This window comes from Moschus berezovskii, chromosome 5 (assembly GCF_049115385.1).
Source record: "Moschus berezovskii isolate FMDL1 chromosome 5, NW_MosBer_1.0, whole genome shotgun sequence".
Lineage (NCBI taxonomy): Eukaryota > Metazoa > Chordata > Mammalia > Artiodactyla > Moschidae > Moschus > Moschus berezovskii.
The window spans coordinates 27,343,262-27,363,638 of record NC_142464.1 but is presented as its reverse complement, the minus strand read 5'-3'; the positions used below and the strand labels follow the sequence as shown (position 1 = coordinate 27,363,638).

General features: G+C 38.6%; 1 protein-coding gene and 1 pseudogene across 3 annotated transcripts in view; one reads left to right on the top strand and one right to left on the bottom strand.

The window, feature by feature from the left end:
- The window catches only part of LOC148777809 (uncharacterized), a 266,942-nt gene that overhangs the window by 68,959 nt on the left and 177,606 nt on the right, over positions 1-20,377 (bottom strand). The window lies entirely within an intron of this gene.
- The window catches only part of LOC148777810 (uncharacterized), a 109,289-nt pseudogene continuing 98,298 nt past the window's right edge, over positions 9,387-20,377 (top strand).

The window sequence follows — 20,377 nt, the reverse complement described above, 5'->3', positions numbered from 1 at the left end:
CTACAGTTCAATAAATTTTTAAAAATCCTTCTGATGTCAAAAACCTGCAAGTCTCGTTCTCTATTTTTCCTTCCAAGAAAGTAACTAACAAAACCCTGGACTCAGAAGAATCCAACCTTTCATCCTTCCCAATTCTGTGCCAGGACCACTGAGTTTCATGGGCATCACTCAATTCTGTTCAGCTGTTGCTATTAAAGATTCGAGGTTTCCAACCTGTGTTGAGTCCGCACTGCTGCCTGACCATTATTTATATCAGTAATTCTCAACCCTGGCTGCACATTAGAACCCTGGGGAACTTTTAATAAGTCCTGATACCTGGGCCTCACCCCAAACCAGTAAAATCAGATCCTCTGGTGGCAGGATTTGAGGCTTTGGTAATATCCAAAGTTCCCCCAAGTGATCTCACACACAGCCAGGGTTTAGAACATCGTTCACAGTCTAGGTAGCAGATAATAATCACCCGGAGTTATTTAACGTACTGATTCTGGGTTCCCCCTTCACGTGTTCTAATTTAGTTTCCTTAAGGTACAGTCTGGGAGTTTTGACAATTCCCTAGGTGATTCTAATGTGCAAAGGTAAGCCCCACTGGTGAGAGCCACAGTCCTCAGGCCTCCAGCCGTCTCCTCCCAACTCACCACAGATGACGGCCTTGCTTCCTTCTTCACAGAGAAAATAGAATTTATCAGAAAAACCTCTCTTCTCCTTCCTTTCTGCCATTAAAGTCCCAGAAAACCTCCTCCTTTCTATGGCTAGTCTCTGCACTTCTTTTCCGGCTCTGTCCTTCCCCCATGCTCTCAGATTTCCCTCCGTCAATACTTCCCTCCTTTCCCTCTGCCTGTTCCCCATTGATGTTAACACGCTCCACCTTCACTCACTCCAAAGGAAAGCTTTCCTCCTCCCTGCATCTTCTTCGAGTGCTCTCCTCTCTCTGTCACCCGTCCAGAAGCAAGCCTCTATAAACTGCTGTGCACTCTTCCTCATTGAGTCGTCACTCCTCCACATGTTGCCATCTGTTGATTCCCAGAAAAGAATGTTCCAAAGAAACCAGTGCCTCATTGTCGCAAATCCAGTGTGCACCTCTCACTCAGCCTCTGTTGCTGTGCTTTGTTGTGCTTGGTTGCTCACTTGTGTCCAACTCTTTGTGACCCCAGTGGACTGTAATGCACCAGGCTCCTCTGTCCATGAGCATTCTCCAGGCAACAATACTGCAGTGGGTCACCATGCCCTCCTCCAGGGGATCTTCCCAACCCAGGGACTGAACCCAGGTCTCCCACATTGCAGGCGGATTCTTTACTGTCTGAGCCACTCAGCCTTTATTTTCATTAAATCCTCAGCAATGTTTGGCCCTGCCGACTTCACCCTAACTTCTTGAAATCCTCCACCTCTCCTTGGTGTTTTTAACTCTACTCTCATCAGGTTTCCCCCTTGGCTCCTCAGATATGATTTCAGCTGCAGTCACAGGCACTGCTCCCTCAGCTCTTCTTATGCTGCTGCCCCTCGGGGCTGAAACCACCCACACTCTCTACTGTCATATCATATGTTTGTTGTCCCCCATGACTTTCATAGAGTGTGCTAAGTGATTTCACACCTTTATGGATGTGAAACTCAACCTACAAAGGCAGGTAGTTAAGAATTACAAATGATTTGAAATTCCATCTCAGAGGCATTACTCTATAAACTGATGGAAAAAAATTATTGAGTTCCTTTAGGGGTTCCAAGTAATTCTGTAGTTCTGAGGTCAAGGGCATTGGGGTTGAGATGAAGAGCTAAGTACCACATCCCAGATGACTAGATGACCTCAGAGATTTCTGAAAAGTCTCCCTGTAACTAGCCTACCTTTGCCGTTCAGGTCCATAGCTTTTCTGCTGTGTCTGAATCATTACACTTAGGACACAAGGACCCCCTTGTCCTCCTACATGCAGGGTCCAATATCCCCTGGAGCATCTCTCTTCTTCTCTGCCCCACTTGCTCCTCTGCCACCTTCAATTCCATTTCTCACCTAACTGATGTCTACTCATTGTATTCCTTATTGAAAAATGTCCTCACCCCCTGTTCTGCCAATTAAGTCCATTATGTTGGCGCTAGTGGTCAAGTATCCATCTGCCAATGCAGGAGGCGTGAGAGACGTGGGTTCGATTCCTGGGTTGGGAAGATCCCCTGGAGGAGGAAATGGCAACCCACTACAGTATTCTTGCCTGGAGAATCCCATGGACAGAGGAGCCTGGTGGGCTACAGTCCATGGAGTCGCAGAGTCGGACACGACTGAAGCGACTTAGCACATTACAGCTAAAAATGATGCAATGAGGAAAATGTTTCCCAAGAATAAACTTTGGCTCTAAATTTGATAAAATCAGACATTAAGTTAATCAATAATACTTATAAAGAACTTATCACAGTGATGAATACATAGGGAGCAATTAATAAATGATAGATATTTGTATTTCCCTACTTAAAAATAATTTCTGATACCCTATATAAAATAAATGACTGAAGCAAATATTAAAATGTGAATGCCAAATAACGGGTTATACTTGTTTGGCATATATACCAAGTTTGGTTATACCAAGTTTGGCATAAGAATTTCATACCTAATGACAGCTTAAATGGACCAAAAAAAAAAGTCCAGACAGAAAAATCATTCAACTTCTATCAGTGTTTTGTGATTTAAAAACATGAATAAGAGTCACATGATTTTGTGTGGCTACATGTAAAGCACTTAGAAATAGTGAGCCTGGTTTGATCACAAGTTAAAAGAGAAAGCAAACTTGTCGATTTCAAAGTTCCTTCTCACCTGTAAAAGTATCTCATACTATAAAAATAATTTCAAAGAGTCACCATCTAGAGAACATAACTAATAACGCTGAATCTCTGCCATGTGCCCTCAGAGCCTGCATTCCCTTCCCTTCCATGCAAGGGTATTCTTGATTCTCAAATGTTCATATGAATGAATCCTTGCATTTCTAAGCAATATATTGCTTAGCTTTGTGTTTTGAACTTTCTAAAGCTATTATTGCTGTATGCAATGTCCAAGTTGGTTTTTCATTATGCTTTATGAGACTTATACATTTGGATGTATACTAATTATGGGATTTTAACATCTATACTCATGAATGAGTTTGTCTATTTTTCTACACTTCCTTTGTGTGGCTCAGGCACTACAGTTTATACTCCGTATATATAAATATTTATATATAAGTATTGTATATGTTATATATGATGATATTTATAAGTTTATATGCACTTACATAAAATAAGATAAGCCATTTTATATTTTCTAGAAGAATTTTTACTTATTGGGAATGATCGTATCCCTAAACGTCTGGCAGAACTCACATAAAAATCAGCTGGGCTTGGTGTTTTCTTGGTAGGAAGACTTAAAAACACTGATTTAATTTTTAAGACTCCTCAGGGTTATTTGGTATTCCTGTTCTTCTAAGTCACTTTTGGTATGTAATTTAGTTTTAGTAATTTTATCCATCTTATCTAAGTTCTATTTATTGTGTACATTGTTCATCTTATTCCCTTACCATTTTAACTGCTCATTGTAACTACAATTATGTTCCTTTTTATGTTAATATTTTATGCTTTTTCCTGATCCCTTTTGTCAGTTTATATATTTCACTGTTTTTGGACATTTTAACATGTATATTCCATATTTTTTATGTCACATTAATTTATGCTGTTATCTCTACTATTTATTTGCTTCTATTTTCTTTGGGTTTATTCTGCTGACATGTTTCCTAACTTATGGTGAACACAAAGCTCATTAATTTTAAGATTTTATTCTAATATAAGTACTTACTGCCACATACTTCCCTTAAAATACTGTTTAACACTACTCAGAAAGTGTCTGTGCATATGGTTTGCATTGCAGTGGCCATGGAGATAAGTTGCTTTTATTTCCTTCGAAAGGCTGTGCTACCAGGGAACTCTACTCAGTACTCTGTAATGACCTATATTGGAAAAGAATCTAAAGAAGAATGGATTTATTTATATGTATAACTGATCCACTCTGCTGTATGGCAGAAGCTATCACAACATGTACATCAATAAAATTAATTTATATATATATATATATATAAAAGCCTGTTCTGTGAGACTGGCAGCAGCTGCACCTTCTGATCCACTGTGGCATCACCACGGCCATACCTTCACAGGCTGCTCAAAGCCAAGGACCCATCACAGCAAGGGTAACAGCGCAGGCCTCGTTTGCTGGACGTGGGACTCCTACAGTGGGCAGCCTTAACCTGGGCACCCTCATCAGCATGGCTGAGAGTTTTCTCAGAACTGTGGCTGTCTAAAGTCCTTCCTCCCCAACCTTCCTTTGTCTTTTCATAGCCTGAAGGCTCCTGTGGCTTACTCCTCACCATTCCCTCTTTAAACTTCAAGGGCATCTCCCCAAAATCTCTCCTGTACATCTCATTCTGAATTGGTATTCGCTTCTCAAAGGACTCAGACTGACACTAGTGTTTTTATTGTTATCCATCCTAAATGTTTCCAAATTTTTATTAAGTTTCCTTCATTGCTATTAATGACTTTTCCCCTCCAAATTTCACCTCCTAACATGATTTCATTGTCTTATGTTCATACATTGTATTCTTTGAAATTTCTTTTTCATGGTACTTGAAAAAAATGGGTATTAATTATTGAGTGCAGAGTTCTTTATAAGTTCACTGAAACTGTTATTTTATTCAAATTAAATTATATAGATGTAAGAGATGTATAAATCTCTCATTCTCATAGTGGATTTGTTCATTTCTCCTTTTAGTTCTGTCAAATTTTACCTGGTATGTTAGAGGCTATTTCATCAGGTATATACAACTTTAGAATTGTTACATGTTCCCAGTGAACTGTAATTTTATCTCTGTCTATTGAGTCCCTTCCTACATGATATTGCTTTTGACCTAAAAGTCTGAAAGTATTATTCTTATTTCATTTTTAGGCTACTTTCGTCTTTTCCCCATCTTTTACATGAAAATATTTGTTTACCTTTATATTTTAGGTGTATCCTTGGAAAACAGCTTTTGCCATACATCCAGCAATCTAGAAATATCACTATTTTAATTAGTGAGTTTAATAACTTGTTTACCTACATTTATTTTCATTGCTGATACACTTTTTTCTATTTTATTTTTTTTCATATCTCCTGATTTTTTAACACTCCCTTTTTCTCATTTGCTCTTTCTTTTGCATTGATTGCATTCATTTTTTTATTTCATTATACCATTTGGTTCTATTTCTTGGTGGTTATCTTTGAAAATTTATATTCTATATAAATTATATTTATATTTTATATAAATATACATTTATATAAATGTATCCTGCTGCTGCTAAGTCACTTCAGTCGTGTCCAACTCTGTGTGAACCCATAGACGGCAGCCCACCAGGCTCCCCCGTCCCTGGGATTCTCCAGGCAAGAACACTGGAGTGGGTTGCCATTTCCTTCTCCAATGTGTGAAAGTGAAAAGTGAAAGTGAAGTCGCTCAGTCGTGTCCGACCCTTAGCGACCCCACGGACTGCAGCCTACCAGGCTCCTCCATCCATGGGATTTTCTAGGCAAGAGTACTGGACATTTATATAAATGTATAAAATACATTTATATGTATATACATATATACGTATATACATTTATATACATGCATGTATATACATTTATATATATACGTATAAATGTATATACATATAAATATGTAAATTATATTTACATATTAATATGTAATTAAATGTGTAAATGTAAATTATATACATATAAATGTATATGTGTATACATTTTATACATATACATTTATATACATATATGTATATACATTTATAAAATGTATTTGTAAAATATACATTTATATAAAGGTATACATTTATATAAAATTTATATTCTATATAAATTATATTTATATTTTATATAAATATACATTTATATAAAATGTATATTCTTAACATTTAGAAAAATCCCATTTTTATGCTTCTTTCCAAATAATATAAAGATCTTAGAATATTTCAACTTTAATACTTTAACTCTGCCTCAATTGAAAATTATATTACTGTTTAGTCTTTTAGTTATCTCTTACTATTTAATCTTAACCTCATACATTGGATACGACCAGTATTTTTTTTTATACAATGTCTACATTTGTTGACATGCTCACTAACATCTTTGTTCACTTATTCCTTACACTTCAGATCTACAGTCATTTTTCTTTTTTATTGTATGCATTCTTTAGTGTTTTTTTTTAATATGATGAGGTTAAGTTAGTAAAGAAGTCTCTCATTAATGGAAAATCTTTCTATTACTCATAAAATCTAAATATTTTTTCCAGATTTCAATTTATTGAGGAGTAAAGGTAGGAGGAGACGGTGACGGCAGAGAATGAGATGGCTGGATGGCATCACCGACTCTGTGGACATGAGTTTGAGTGAATTCCGGGAGTTGGTGATGGACAGGGAGGCCTGTCATGCTGTGGTTCATGGGGTCGCAAAGAGTTGGACACGACTAAGCGACTGAACTGAACTGAAAGTCCTTGGAGATTTAAAAAACATACCTGAGTTCATCAATGCATTTAAAAGTGTTTGTTTAAAATCTAAACTGATTTTCACTGAAAGGCTTTTAGAGCAGTCTATCATTATAGTCTTCCTGTAGTCTAGTCTTCCTATAATTCTGAAAGGAGCAGGCTATTTTTATTATTTTATTTATAAATGTAATCAAGCTCAGTCATATCTGACTCTTTGCAACCCCACAGACTGTAGTCCACGAAGCTCCTCTGTTCCCCTTCCCAGGCAAGAATACTGGAGTGGGTTGCCATTCCCTTCTGCAAGGGATCTTCCCATTCCAGGAATCGAACCTGGGTTTCCTGCATTTCAGGCAGATTCTTTACCATCTGAGCCACCAGGGAAGCCAGTTAAGCTTTACCAACATGCAATATCAGTCCTGAATATTCATTGGAAGGACTGATGCTGAAGCTGAAACCAATATTTTGGCCACCTGATTCAAAGAACTAACTCACTAGAAAAGATCCTGATGCTGGGAAAGATTGAAGGCAAGAGGAGAAGGGGACAACAGAGGATGAGGCAGTTGGATGGCATCACCGACTCAATAGACATGAGTTTGAGCAAGCCCCGGGAGTTGGTGATGGACAGGGAAGCCTGGCATGCTGCAGTCCATGGGGTCGCAAAGAGTCGGACACAACTGAGCAGCTGAACTGAACTGAAACATGCAATATATAAATTGATGGATATGCCAACACTCATTACACAGATTCTAAGCTCACAAGTCATCCACAGAACATGACTTTCTGAGGAAAGAGAGCCATTTGCCCAAGTCAAGTGTTGATAGGTATGCCTTCAAGAATGCATTTCTTGTTTAAAATATTGATATATATACAGTCAACAATTAAATAGCTTTATGGATTGATTATCTAGTTCCAGTGAAATAAGTCTTATATAAGGGACAAGACTCCTTTAAAAAAAAATCCCTGTAGAAAAATTACAGATTGAAATTTACACTAAACTGAAGCATAACAAACAATCTACAGTAGCAGAGCTGACAGTTCTCCTCCACCCAGTATGAGTGCTTTGTTGGCCACTGTTCAAGGTAAAATTAATGATAGTCTAATTAGATGTGACAAGAAGTCAACCAAGACTTAAAATTATCAAGAGGCTGACTTGATACAAAGAGTAACAATTATCATTGTTAAATATGAAACTGGTCTAATTGATTATTGTGATTTTAAATAATAAGCTAATGAAAGATGAAGGCACAATTAGCAAAATATTTTTAAAATAAGATTTATTTCATCTTTATTTTACCCTTCTAAATTTATATTGCATTTATTTTATACTGTATATATTTTATATCTATAAATAAGTGAATACACTTTTATTAGGATTGAGTGCGCAAAATTATTTTTCCTAATAAGGATATTTACTTTTTTAAATTGGGGGTACCAATTTACTACCAAATAAGTGACTTGAGAGCTTGAGCATTTAGGATTTATCTTTATTTCCTTCATAGAGGCTAACTTTGACCTTTCCATGTGGTAGTAATCCAATAATTCTTTATTTATTTCTTTAATTGAAGGCTAATCTCTTTGTAGAATTAATATTTTGTTCATCTTACATATTTTAAAAGTTGTTCTTTCCACTGAGTCTATTTTTGTACATGGTAGGGATTTTGAGGAGCATTCCCTCTTGGATCATCTAATCTATTCCCAGAATGTTGGTAGAATTGATTTTTATTATTCCAAACTTATGCCTGATGGATGAGTGTCAAGTGCTACTTTGAATATTCTTAGTAAAGGTGAATTCATTATTTCCCTTGACAATCAGCATCATCGCTTAATTGTTCTCATGGTTAAAAAGTTTTCTTATATTTAACTTAAATTTCCCAGTGCAGTTTAAGCTCATTACTTCCTGCTCTGCTCTCATTGACTAATGAGAATTGGACCCTGTCCTCCTGGTAATATTCCTTAACATATTTGTGGAAGCTATCATGTCTCCCCTTAGCCTTCTTTTCTCCAGATTGGGAAATTCCCAGGTCTACTAACCTTTTGTCATACATTGTATCCCACCTGAATTTCTCATATTTTGTGGTTTTCCTCTAAATTACATTAATTTGTCCTTAAAGGAAAAAAATGCATTCAGAATTCAGTAATTTCCTGAAAATAAGAAAAAAATAAATAGCACCATGTATAATTTACTTAATGTGATAGAAAGTAAGCATGAAATTCTACTTGGGGAATAGGTTTGCTTAAAGTAATTCTTATTCAGTTTCATAAAAGACCATGTAAGATTATCTCTCTGTTTCTACCCTTATTAGAGAAAATTTCAAGGGTCTGAAATTTTATGCAAACATGTGTCAATGCACCCATTTACATAAGGTTACATCTATACAGTGCATTTTTCTAGAAAACTCTTTCCTAGGTTTCATAATGGAGCTCTGCTGCCTTCAAAAAGGCAAAATCTGATTGGATTCTAGTCCTGAGACAAAACTAAAGTGAATAGAAAACTAACCTGTTTAAATTTTCTGTTACTCAAATTTCCTTTCTGAAAATGATATGATTTATAGCAATACACTTGAAGTAAATAATACCTATGTGTGACATTTTTAAAAGAAACTTGAAATTAATATTGACCCATAAACTAGGACTTGTTCTTAGCGTTATTTTTGGTGTACTTTTATCCCTCTGCACATCCTCACTAAGGGTCTGATTCAGAGTATCCTTTCTGTCAGTTATAATGTTGGCAACTATGTTACCAGCTGTTCTTGGCCGCTCCCAAGTGTGTAATATACAGGCCTCACATTTGTGAGTGATCTTTCTAACAAGGCACAAATTCTCCAAAAATATTACTCCCAAGAGAGCAAGCAAAGGAGAGAAGAATTTGTACTTCCAAGCATGCTCTACATTCTCCGCTCTATGGGTATGGACCCCGAGGCTCTCCATCCATCTTACAATGTCCTCTATGTCGCCTTTGGTAGCAGAAATCCCATCAGCAACATCCAATACGGAGATAATTCCAATAAGAAGGAAGTCACCTACAGTGCAGAGACTGAGCTCATAGGGTCTCGTATCCATGAGGATATGTTTAGATTATGTATGTTTACAGAAGAAATAAAGATCTTTGTATCAAGCACCAATCTTTCTTCTCTTCAGATCCTCACTTTGGCATCCTTGTTCCAGCTCTCCATGTGTTCTAACCAAATACACACAAATGCAACCAGATGATGCCCCATCTTCCACCCTGTCCATGGATATATCTCTCTCCTTTCATCCAGGGGCTGCCTTGCAGGTGATACCACAGGACTCTGCTCAGCTCCCATACTCTGTATGCACAACTTGCAAGTATGGAGGAGCTATTATGTCATGGGGTAAAATTTATCAGTGGCTTACAAAAGCTAGCAGGAAAACTATCCTTTCTCCCTTTTCCCCATAGGAATGGGTTCAGATCCAGTTTATGAAATAGGTGCACATTAGCCCTTTGCTTGGCTCTGCTTTCTGGGAAAACAAAGCTAAGAGACTCTCTTAGCTCTTTTGACCAATGATACATGATAGAAGAACCCCCAAGTGTTTACTGTAATTTTCCTGTTGTAACAGGTATTCAATACAAAGCTCTCTTTCAAATCAGAGACAAGGCATCCTCTATCTTGATCAGTAAAGATAATGTATTGAACATGGTGAATATATCTGTTGACAATTCAATAAATATTACTGAGTTTCTAGAATGTCTCAAATAGTGTGTTATATGGCTTTCTGTCCACGAGCTGAGGATTGAGAAATTCTTATATTGTAACTTGATATTTTAGCTAACTAATCTTAATTTCCCACTCCCAACTTCTGTAACTATAGCCTTTCTAAACAGCAGATAGAATCAGTTTTACTGATCCAGGAGAACCAAGAAAAATAAAATGTGAATATCAACTCTGAAGCCAAATAATCTTGTTAAGAAGTTCCCCTAGAAAAGTCTTCAAACCCTTAATGACAGTAAAACTAGAACTAATGCAAACAAAGAGAAATTCTGCTGAAAATAAATGCATTAAAGAAAAAAAAAAGAACACAAGCAAAATTAAAGTTTCTCAAAGAAGAAAGACATAAAAAAGGAAAATTTGCAGTCTTGCAAAGAAATTAAAAGGTAGAAGTGATGACTAACTTTATTTTTCTGATAGCCTTATAGTGTTAATAAAAAAGTATTAGGAAAAGCCATTCCATAATTATAGCTGTTTCTAAATGCTTTTAATTACAATTATGAATTGTATTGAATATGGTAAGGAGAAACCGCTTTGACTTACCATGTGCTTGTTAAATCCAGTGTATATGGACAGTCTACAAGAGGTGAGAACAGTAATCAGTGTGCAAATGTGGGTAACTGAAGCTTTCAAGGAATAAGCAAGGTTGTCTCCCAGGAAACCAGATTACATGGGTGGCTGTCAAGAGGATTTGCAAGAGCGATGAGGTGAGGTTGAGGGCAAGCAGTACATACTAAAGAAACAAGAAGATTGATGGCATCTAGTTAGGAATCCAAAAAGAACAGAAGGTGTGAAAAGGTGGCTGGAAGGTGGGGAGGGGACATGAAAAGGGGAAGAAGAGGGGAAGAGAGAACAGAGGGATGAAGTGGTTCTTCTCACACTCTTTTCATTCTGCATTCTCCATTCGCTTAATATAGGGAAAAGAGCCAAGAATACCAGGTACATGAGAGCTGATGCTAGAAGAAAAAATGAGCTTATGGAAAAGACCCAGATGTGGGTTTTTATTTATTTTTTTAGGATTCCCCAGAGATTTTTATTGGTAACAGTGCTGAGTCATATTTTAAGCATGAACATTCTGACTTGCACACTTTTTCACAGTCTTCATTTTTTTTTACTTTAAATTATTGTATTGGTTTTGCCATACATTAATATGAATCTGCCCCGGGTGTACATATGTTCCCCCTGTTGACCCCCCTCCCACCTCCCTCCCCATCCCATCCCTCTGGTTCATCCCAGTAAACGAGCCCCAAGCATCCCTGTATCATGCATCGAACTTGGACTGGTGATTCATTTCACATATGATAATATACATGTTTCAATGCCATTCTCCCAAATCATTCCACCCTTGTCCTCTCCTACAGAGTCCAAAAGACTGTTCTAACATCAGTGTCTCTTTTGCTGTCTCATATACAGGGTTGTCGTTATCATCTTTCTAAATTCCATATATATGTGTTAATATACTGTATTGGTATTTTTCTTTCTGGCTTACTTCACTCTGTATAATAGGCTCCAGTTTCATCCACCTCATTAGAACTGATTCAAATGTATTCTTTTTAATTGCTGAGTAATCTGTACATGGAACAACAGACTGGTTCCAAATAGGAAAAGGAGTACGTCAAGGTTGTATATTGTCACCTTGCTTATTTAACTTATATGCAGAGTACATCATGAGGAATGCTGGGCTGGAAGAAGCACAAGCTGGAATCAAAATTGCTGGGAAAAATATCAATAACCTCAGATATGCAGATGACACCACCCTTATGGCAGAAAATGAAGAGGAACTCAAAAGCCTCTTGAGGAAAGTGAAAGAGGAGAGTGAAAAGTTTGGCTTGAAGCTCAACATTCAGAAAACAAAGATCATGGCATCTGGTCCCATCACTTCATGGCAAATAGATGGGAAAACAGTGGAAGCAGTGTCAGACTTTATTTTTTGGGCTCCAAAATCACTGCAGATGCTGACTGCAGCCATGAAATTAAAAGACGCTTACTCCTTGGAAGGAAAGTTATGACCAACCTAGATAGCATATTAAAAAGCAGAGCCATTACTTTGCCAACCAAGGTCCATCTAGTCAAGGCTATGGTTTTTCCCGGGGTCATGTATGGATGTGAGAGTTGGACTGTGAAGAAAGCTGATCACCGAAGAATTGATGCTTTTGAACTGTGGTGTTGGAGAAGACTCTTGAGAGTCCCTTGGACTGCAAGGAGATCCAACCAGTCCATTCTAAAGGAGATCAATCCTGGGTGTTCATTGTAAAGACTGATGCTAAAGCTGAAACTGCAATACTTTGGCCACCTCATGCGACGAGTTGACTCACTGGAAAAGACTCTGATGCTAGGAAAGGTTGGGGGCGGGAGGAGAAGGGGACGACAGAGAATGAGATGGCTGGATGGCATCACCGACTCTGTGGACATGAGTTTGAGTGAACTCTGGGAGTTGGTGATGGACAGGGAGGCCTGGCGTGCTGTGATTCATGGGGTCGTGGAGAGTCGGACACGACTGAGCGACTGAACTGAACCGAACTGAACTGAATACTCCATTGTGTATATGTACCACAGCTTTCTTATCCATTCATCTGCAGATGGACATCTAGGTTGCTTCCATGTCCTGGCTATTATAAAGAGTGCTGCGATGAACACTGGAGTACATGTGTCTTTCAATTCTCATTTCCTCAGTTTGTATACCCAGGAGTGCGATCGCTGGATCATATGGCAGTTCTATTTCCATTTTTTTAAGGAGTCTCCACACTGTTCTCCATAGTGGCTGTACTAGTTTGCATTCCCACCATCAGTGTAAGAGGGTTCCCTTTTCTCCACACCCTCTCCAGGATTTATTGCTTGTAGATGTTTGGATAGCAGCCATTCTGACTGGTGTGAAATGGTACCTCATTGTGGTTTTGATTTGCATTTCTCTGATTGTATGAGTGATGTGAGCATCTTTTCATGTGTTCGTTAGCCATCTGTATCTCTTCTCTGGAGAAATGTCTGTTTAGTTCTTTGGCCCATTTTTTGATTGGGTCGTTTATTTTTCTGGAATTGAGCTGCAGAAGTTGCTTGTATATTTTTGAGATTAATCCTTTGTCAGTTGCTTCATTTGCTATTATTTTCTCCCATTCTAAAGGCTGTCTTTTCACCTTGCTTATAGTTTCCTTTGCTGTGCAGAAGCTTTTGATTTTAATTAGGTCTCATTTGTTTATTTTTGCTTTTATTTCCAATATTCTGGGAGGTGGGTCATGGACGATCCTGCTGTGATTTATGTCGGAGAGTGCTTTGCCTATGTTCTCCTCTAGGAGCTTCATAGTTTCTGGTCTTACATTTAGATCTTTAATCCATTTTGAGTTTATTTTTCTGTATGGTGTTAGGAAGTGTTCTAGTTTCATTCTTTTACAAGTGGTTGACCAGTTTTCCCAGCACCACTTGTTAAAGAGATTGTCTTTTTCCATTTAATATTCTTGCCTCCCTTGTCAAAGATAAGGTGTCTGTAGGTGCATGGATTTATCTCTGGGCTTTCTATTTTGTTCCATTGATCTATATTTCTGTCTTTATGCCAGTACCATACTGTCTTGATGATTGTGGCTTTGTAGTAGAGCCTGAAGTCCGGCAGGTTGATTCCCCCAGTTCCATTCTTCTTTCTCATGATTGCTTTGGCTATTTGAGGTTTTTTGTATTTCCATACAAATTGTGAAATTATTTGTTCTAGCTCTGTGAAAAACACCATTGGTGGCTTGATAGGGATTGCATTGAACTTATAAATTACTTTGGGTAATATATTCATTTTCATAACATTTATTCTTCCAATCCATGAACATGGTATATTTCTCCATCTGTTAGTGTCCTCTCTGATTTCTTTCACCAGTGTTTTATAGTTTTCTATATATAGGTCTTTTGTTTCTTTAGGTAGATATATTAAGTATTTTATTCTTTTCGTTGCAACAGTGAATGGAATAGTTTCCTTGATTTCTCTTTCTATTTTCTCATTATTAGTGTGTAGGAATGCAAGGGATTTCTGTGTGTTGATTTTATATCCTACAACTTTACTATATTCACTGATTAGCTCTAGTAATTTTCTGGTAGAGTCTTTAGGGTTTTCTGTGTAGAGGATCATGTCATCTGCAAACAGGGAGAGTTTTACTTCTTCTTTTCCGACTTGGATTCCTTTTATGTCTTTTTCTGCTCTGATTGCTGTGGCCAAAACTTCCAAAACTATGTTGAATAGTAATGGTGAGAGTGGGCACCCTTGTCTTGTTCCTGCCTTTAGGGGAAACACTTTTAATTTTTCACCATTGAGGATAATGTTTGCTGTGGGTTTGTCATATATAGCTTTTATTATGTTGAGGAATGTTCCTTCTATTCCCGCCTTCTGGAGGGTTTTGATCATAAATGGATGTTGAATTTTGTCAAAGGCTTTCCCTGCATCTATTGAGATAATCCTATGTTTTTTATTTTTCAATTTGTTAATGTGGTATATTACATTGATTGATTTGCAGATATTGAAGAATACTTGCATCCCTGAGATAAAGCCCACTTGGTCACGATGTATGATCTTTTTAATGTGTTGTTGGATTCTGACTGCTAGAATTTTGTTAAGGATTTTTGCATCAATATTCATCAGTGATATTGGCCTGTAGTTCTCTTTTTTTGTGTGGCATCTTTGTCAGGTTTTGGTATTAGGGTGATGGTGGCCTCGCAGAATGAGTTTGGAAGTTTACCTTCCTCTGCAATTTTCTGGAAGAATTTGAGTAGGATAAGTGTTAGCTCTTCTCTAAATTTTTGGTAGAATTCAGCTGTGAAGCCATCTGGACCTGGGCTTGTGTTTCCTTGTTAATTTTCTGTTTAGTTGATCTATTCATAGGTGTTAGTGGGGTATTAAAGTCTCCCACTATTATTGTGTTATTGTTAATTTTCCCTTTCATACTTGTTAGCATTTGTTTTACATATTGCGGTGCTCCTATGTTGGGTGCATAAATATTTATAATTGTTATATCTTCTTCTTGGATTGATCCTTTGATCATTATGTAGTGTCCTTCTTTGTCTCTTTTCACAGCCTTTGTCTTAAAGTCTATTTTATCTGATATGAGTATTGCTACTCCTGCTTTCTTTTGGTCTCTATGTGTGGCAGAGCAACCTAGAGCCTGTGCAGTGTAGACTGGGACAGCACACACGCCATGATCGGGGCAAACCCAGTGTGGCTAAGACACTGCGAGCACTCCCCACAGATGCCAGAAATATTTCTCTGCAGTGTTCCTCCCTTCCCAGAACAGGACTGAACAAGTGAGTCTTAAAAAGTGTCCACCACCGCCCCCTAGTGTCAGGGCGGAAATTAGACACTGAAGAGACCAGCAAACAGAAGCTAAAACAGAGGAAACCACCTTGGAAATGACAGAGAAGTCTAGAGACTACTCCGAGAATAAGACAAAAAACCAGAGGCAGTTGGCTTAAGTCCAAATCCTGAGAACACCAGAGAACTCCTGACTCCAGGGAACATTAATCAATAGGAGCTCATCAAATGCCTCCATACCTACACTGAAACCAAGCACCACCCAAGGGTCAAGAAGTTCCAGAGCAAGACATACCATGCAAATTCTCCAGCAACACAGGAAAATAGCCCTGAGCTTCAAAATACAGGCTGCCCAAAGTCACTCCAAACCCATTGATATCTCATAACTCATTACTGGACACTTCATTGCACTCCAGAGAGAAGAAATCCACCTCTACCCACCAGAACACCGACACAAGCTTCCCTAACCAGGGAACCTTGACAAGCCACCCGTCCAACCTCACCCATAGTGAGGAAACTCCACAATAAAGAGAACTCCACAAACTGCCAGAAGATGGAAAGGCCATCCCAAACACAACAATATAAGCAAGATGAAGAGGCAGAGAAATACCCAGCAGGTAAAGGAACAGGATAAATGCCCACCAACACAAACAAAAGAGGAAGAGATAGGGAACCTACCTGATAAAGAATTCCGAATAATGATAGTGAAACTGATCCAGAATCTTGAAAACAAGTTGGAGTTACAGATAAATAACCTGGAGACAAGGATTGAGAAGATGCAAGAAAGGTTTAACAAGGATCTAGAAGAAATAAGGGTCGGACACGACTGAGCGACTTCACTTTCACTTTTTACTTTCACACATTGGAGAAGGAAATGGCAACCCACTCCAGTGTTCTTGCCTGGAGAATCCCAGGGACGGGGGAGCCTGGTGGGCTTCCGTCTATGGGGTCACACAGAGTCGGACATGACTGAAGTGACTTAGCAGCAGCAGCAGCAGAAGAAATAAAAAAGAGTCAATATACAATGAATAATGCAATAGATGAGATCAAAAACACTCTGGAGGGAACCAACAGTAGAATAACGGAGGCAGAAGATAGAATAAGTGAGTTAGAAGATAGAATGGTAGAAATAAATGAAGCAGAGAAGAAAAAAGAAAAACGAATTTAAAAAAATGAGGACAATCTCAGAGACCTCTGGGACAATGTCAAATGCCCCAACATCCAAATCATAGGAGTCCCAGAAGAAGAAGACAAGGAGAAAGACCATGAGAAAATACTTGAGGAGATAATAGTTGAAAATTTCCCTAAAATGGGGAAGGAAATAATCACCCAAGTCCAAGAATCCCAGAGAGTTCCAAACAGGATAAACCCAAACAGAAATACCCCAAGACACATATTAATCAAATTAACAAAGATCAAACACAAAGAACAAATATTAAAAGCAGCAAGGGAAAAGCAACAAGTAACACACAAGGGGATGCTCATAAGGATAACAGCTGATCTTTCAACAGAAACTCTTCAGGCCAGGAGGGAATGGCAGGGCATACTCAAAGTGATGAAAGAAAATACCCTACAGCCCAGATTACTGTACCCAGCAAGGATCTCATTCAAACATGAAGGAGAAATCAAAAGCTTTACAGACAAGCAAAAGCTGAGGGAATTCAGCATCACCAAACCAGCTCTCCAACAAATGGTAAAGGACCTTCTCTAGACAGGAAACAGAGAATGAGTGTATAAACTCAAACCCAAAACAACAAAGTAAATGGCAACGGGATCATACTCATCAATAATTACCTTAAATGTAAATGGGTTGAATGCCCCAACCAAAGGACAAAGACTGGCTGAATGGACACAAAAACAAGACACCTGTATGTTGTCTACAGGAGACCCACCTCAAAACGAGGGACACACACAGACTGAAAGTGAAGGGCTGGAAAAACAGACGTGGGTTTTTAAAAATACTGCATGTGATCATAGAGATCCTTTTCCATATTAATTTCCATGTTAATTTCCATATTAATTTCTTTGGGAGAGGGTGAGGGTGGGATGATTTGGGAGAATGGCATTGAAACACGTATGTTGTCATATGTGAAACGAATCACTAGTTCAGGATCAATGCATGTTATAGGATGCTCGGAGCAGGCATGCGGGGATGACCCAGAGGGAGGATAAAGGGAGGAGGGAGGTGGGAGGGGGGTTCAGGAGGGGGAATTTATGTAAACCCGGGGCAAATTCATATCAATGTATGGCAAAACCAACCAATATAATATTGTAAAATAATTTGCCTCCAATAAAAAATAAATTAATTACCTAAAAAAAAATAATTTCCATGTTATTCATTAAGAAACCACATTAATGAAAAGTAGGAAAGAGTTGGCAGCAAAAATAGGGGGAAAAGGGGGCTGTTTCCTTGGCTGTTAGAATACTTAGATAGGGTGACCATGTACCCTGAGTATGGAAGTAAAGAGAAGAATAACAAAAAAAAAAAAAAAAGAGAGAGAAAGGGAAGTGACTCCTGGGAAGATAAAGCTCCCAGGAGACAGCATCAGAGAGAGATGCCCATTTATATCAATTCACTTGGAGCATTATGACAAACATGCAACTTTTAAAACTGACATTAAAAGTTCTACATTGTAAACTAACATATGCAGAAACTTAACTTATTGGCCCTTCAGTAATTCCCAGGTCATGCCACTGACTCTGTCTACAGCCTCCCAAGTAGAATCCCCTGTTCTTTCCATCTCCCCTCATCTCATAGGAAACAAATTATTTACACACATGTTCATTCAGTTTATTCAATATGAACTTCTTGTCTGAAGAACATTGACAAGCTTAGCCTGCTCTCACAGTTGTAAAGTTGTGTGTATTTAAGTACAGGTTTGTTTCAATGCAAATTTTGAATATTCAATACGAATGAGTCAGATCAACTATAGTCAGGGTCTACACCCAACCATCAGAGAAGGCAATGGCACCCCACTCCAGTACTCTTGCCTGGAAAATCCCATGGGCGGAGGAGCCTGGTGGGCTGCAGTCCATGGGGTCGCCAAGAGTCAGACACAACTGAGCGACTTCACTTTCACTTTTCACTTGCTTGCATTGGAGAAGGAAATGGCAACCCACTCCAGTGTTCTTGCCTGGAGAATCCCAGGGACGGGGGAGCCTGGTGGGCTTCCGTCTATGGGGTCACACAGAGTCAGACACAACTGAAGTGACTTAGCAGCAGCAGCATGCCCAACCATATGGAAAAATGTCCCTGTGCATTCTAGGGACAAAAATGCAAGAAAGACAGCTCTGACCGCTTTAGTCTAATATTGTTACTTAACTTTCTTATTTGAGATTTTGTGAGAGTTTTATAAAATAAACTTAATTAGAATCAGCTGAATTAAGTACAGTTTAAGTACAATAAAGTGAACCAACTTTAAGCGTACATATTGACAAATTTCCACAGGTATATACACTGAAATAACCACCAAAACAGTGATATAAGATATTTTTACTGCCTCAAAAATTTTCCTACTATCCTTTGCAGTCAGGTAGCCATCCATGTGGAGAAGGAAATGGCAACCCACTCCAGTGTTCTTGCCTGGAGAATCCCAGGGACGGGGGAGCCTGGTGGGCTTCCATCTATGGGGTCACACAGAGTCGGACACGACTGAAGTGACTTAGCAGCAGCAGCCATCCATGGGAGCTTCCCAGATGGTGTTAGTGGTAAGGAATTTGCCTGCCAATACAGGAGACACAGGAGATGGAGATTCGATCCCTGGGTCAGGAAGAGCGCATGCACACACACACACACACACACACACACACACACGCACGCACATGCGCGCGCACACACACACACACACACACCATCCACAACTGTCCACAGACAATCTCTGATCTGCTTTCTGATGTGTGTCTGCATGCACTTAGTTGCTCGGTCGTGTCCAACTCTTTCTGACACCCTGGACTGTAGCCTTCCAGGCTCCTCTGTCCATAGGATTTCCTAGGCAAGAATACTGGAATGGGTTGCCATTTCCTCTTCCAGGGCATCTTCCTGGCCCAGGGATCAAATCCATGTCTCTTACGTCTCCTGCACTTGCAGGTGGGTTCTTTACCACTGCATCACCTGGGAATCCCTTTCTGTTACAAAAGGCTATATTTGTCTGTTTCATAAAATGAAATGATAAAGTATTATTTATGACTTCTTTATTTACATTATTTATGTAATGTCTTAGTCGCTTACATTGTGGCTCAGAGGTTAAAGCATCTGCCTCCAATGCGGGAGACCCGGGTTCAGTCCCTGGGTTGGGAAGATCCCCTGGAGAAGGAAATGGCAACCCACTCCAGTACTCTTGTCTGGAGAATCCCATGGATGGAGGAGCTTGGTAGGCTACAGTCCACAGGGTCACAAAGAGTTGGACACGACTGAAGCTGTATTCATTTTATTGCATATATCAGTGTTTTATTGCTTTCTTACAGCAAAATAGTGTAAATAGTCGTAGTATAATAAATAAAAACGTACTCGTAGTATAAAATAATATTCCACTATACGGATATAACGCAATTTGACCCATGACCGGCTGACATACATGTGGGTTCTATTCAGTTTGGGGATACAACAAATAAAACTGTTAAGAACATCAGCGTTTAGTTCTTTGCAAGAACCTATTTTTGTTTCTCTTGGGTGAATTTCTACTTGAAATTGTTGTATTATTTACCCACAAGCAATGTATGCATCACATCCTTAGCAAAACTTGACTTGGTCAGACTTGCTAATTTTAGCTATTCTAATGAAAATATTGTGGTAACTTGATATCTCTAAATTGTCATTTCTTGATATTAGTGATACTGAATATCTGCCCATTTGCACATCTTCTATTTTA